Source organism: Pteropus alecto, unplaced genomic scaffold (genome assembly GCF_000325575.1).
Source record: "Pteropus alecto unplaced genomic scaffold, ASM32557v1 scaffold67, whole genome shotgun sequence".
NCBI classification, from domain to species: domain Eukaryota; kingdom Metazoa; phylum Chordata; class Mammalia; order Chiroptera; family Pteropodidae; genus Pteropus; species Pteropus alecto.
The window spans coordinates 3,671,235-3,673,972 of record NW_006441061.1 but is presented as its reverse complement, the minus strand read 5'-3'; the positions used below and the strand labels follow the sequence as shown (position 1 = coordinate 3,673,972).

General features: G+C 44.3%; 1 long non-coding RNA gene across 1 annotated transcript in view; it reads left to right on the top strand.

Annotated features, from left to right (window-relative positions):
* Positions 1–1,408: 1,408 nt before the first annotated feature.
* The window catches only part of LOC112484783, a 12,516-nt gene continuing 11,186 nt past the window's right edge, over positions 1,409–2,738 (top strand). Inside the window, exon 1 of the long non-coding RNA XR_003048200.1 lies at positions 1,409–2,085. This is a non-coding gene — a long non-coding RNA (uncharacterized LOC112484783). The remainder of the gene's footprint in view (positions 2,086–2,738) is intronic.

Sequence of the window (2,738 nt, the reverse complement as noted above, 5' to 3'; positions counted from 1 at the left end):
CCTTAGTTCCTAGCAGGCTCTGAACGAACATTTGTTGAATAAACAGCTAAAGTTGACCCATCTCTTCTACTTTTGTTGTGCCCGTACCTATGAAAATTCAACTCAGAAAGATGTGACAAGAAGCCAAAAACTACATTTATCTTGCTCTCCACATTCTTCATTCATTCATTCATTCAATAAATATTTATTGACTGCCAACTATGAGCCAGCCACTGTTCTTGGCACGGGACACAGTGGTGAACATGTCACCCTGCTCTCCTGGAAGCAACGTTCCAGTGGATGAAACAATCAAACAAATGCAAAAAACAAAACAGACCAAACACTGAACAAGATCATTTCAGGTAATTTTAAGTGCTATGAAGAAAATTAAAGAGGAAATATAATAAACAGTGACTACGTGGTATTGTTAATTTCAATTGGCAAGACGAGGTTGTGAAGGTGACATTTAAACTGGTGCAAGTTGGTTAAAAAAAAAAAAAATCTTTATTTCATTTTTATTTTTAGAGAAAAAAGGCAAAGCTGGAAACCCCATCAACAATTAGGAGCCAGAATTAATCTGTGTCATTGACAAAGGATTGCAATAATATATTTTCTTCCAAAATATATACCTAACTCAATTGTTGTAGGAATAGAACGCTGCTCAAACATTCACCAATTTTATGTAAAATTGGTTTGGTTTTATTTCCATTAGCAGTGGCTTCGCTTTGTTTCGGAAAAGAAATTTTGGCCATATTACATATTGATTTTATTTTTATTTTTTGACCTTTATGCTTGCTTCTAAAAAAAATGGGGGTGGGGAGTGGAGCCACCTGGGTCCTAGCAAAAGGATGCAAAAATTTGATTTCTATAAAACTTAAGAATTTTGTTGTAAAAGCACCTATGAAAAACATCTGAAAGAATGTAACCTGTAACATTCACATTCCACAACCCTTTAAAAGAGGTATTGGAAGGAAATGACATATCTGGAATAATGAAAGGACTTTTTTTTTAAGCTAATGTTGCAAGGAAATGGACACCGAGTTTTAAGAAGTAATTAACACTGATTTTGGCAAGTCATTTAACTGCTCTGAGCCTCCATTTCTTTCCCACGGGTAAAATGAGAGTGTTGTCATTATAGGATCCCTAAATGTTTTGATTCTCCTTAGAAAACAGAAGGTGCATGATTCAGAACCTTTGCTGCATGAGGAAGGCAGGTGTGACAGTGGGCACTTACAAAAAAACTTGATCATTTGGGGTTTAGTTTTTATAAAAATTTCTTCTGATGTAATAAGGCAGATAAGATTGTACAACAAGTGAAGATGTTTCCTATATCAATGAAAAGAATGGGAAAGAAAAAACAGTAATGATGCGCAAAAGAAACATTACACAGCCAAAAACATTTGATAGCAAAAGAGAGAAGAGTGTGTGTGTGTGTGTACTATAATAGGAGAGAATCATTGGAAAGGAAACTAATTTCCACCATTTTGATTATATTTCCTTATTCTCTCCCCCAGAGAAATGCCGTTTTAATTCTTCCTTCTAAAATAAAGGTAGAAAAAGCCACAACAATCCCTACACTTTTTTTTTTTGTGGTGGTTGTTAAAGAAACAGCCAAAATCCTGAGAAGACACTGTTTGTCTACACATATTACCAATCTTATTTAGCACTGAGGGCGCCGTTTTCCAAATATTACTAACATCAGCCCTCGCTCCGCTGCGGCCGACACTCACCACCATCCATTTTTTAAAATCCTTTTACGTCGATCCTTTCATCCAAACCCATAAACAACCATTTCCTCCCTGCAACAGTGGTTTGAATGGCCCGAAACGTTCAGCCATGCAAGGGCTGAGTCGTGCAAACCCGGAGACTGCAGACTGCGGTGATGGGCAGGGCCACTCCTCCCGCTGCACACGACAGCTGTCCTCATCTACGGTGTGATTTAAGAGGGTTCAGGACCCCGATAAGACCCTGCCCTCGAAGCCAAGACCCTCGAACGGGAGGACAGAGGCGGCCTCAACCCAGCCAGCCAGAGCCAAGCCTTTGGAAAACTGGCTTCTCTCCAGCGGCCAGGAGTGGCCCAGGCTGGGCGCGCGGAGCCGCTCCCAGGTGGGTCTCTGCAGCCGAGGACCGCGGCTCTGGCTCTGGATTCCCCGGGAGGGAGGAGGAAGCGGGAGGAGGACGCGGGTCGGGACTTTGCTCGTCACGATTCACGAAGGAGGGTGGGAAAGAGGGAGGGACTGGAGACAGAAAAAGGAGTGGAATCAGAGAGCTTAGGAAATAAAGAAAGCAAGGAAGCGGAGAGGGGATATGTGGGGAAGGTAATGGGAGGGAAGAAGAATGAGGGTGCAGGGGAGGGTGATGAGGTGCGGAAGGGAAGGATAATGGGCAGCAGGGGGTAAAGGCGAGATGACGGGGGAGGTATGAGTGCCGGGGGTAAAAAGAGGAAAAAGGAACGAAGGAGGGCGGGTGCAGTGAAGGAGAGAAAAATGGAGTTGAAGAAGGGAGAGACGGGGTGAAGGGATGGAGCGATGGGGGTGGGGGGGGTGGAGGTAAAGAGGGGAGAGAGGGATGGGAATAAAGGGGAGGGATGGATGAAGGAGGAGAGATGGGATGAAGACGGGAGGGGTGGATAAAAGGGAAGGGGATGGGGTGGAGAGGAGGGATGGGGGAAGGGTGAGGAATTCGGGAAGAGGAGAAGCGGGCGCGGGCCGCAAGAGGCCGGAGGGACTTTCCTCGGAGGGCGGCGCCGGAATAACCGG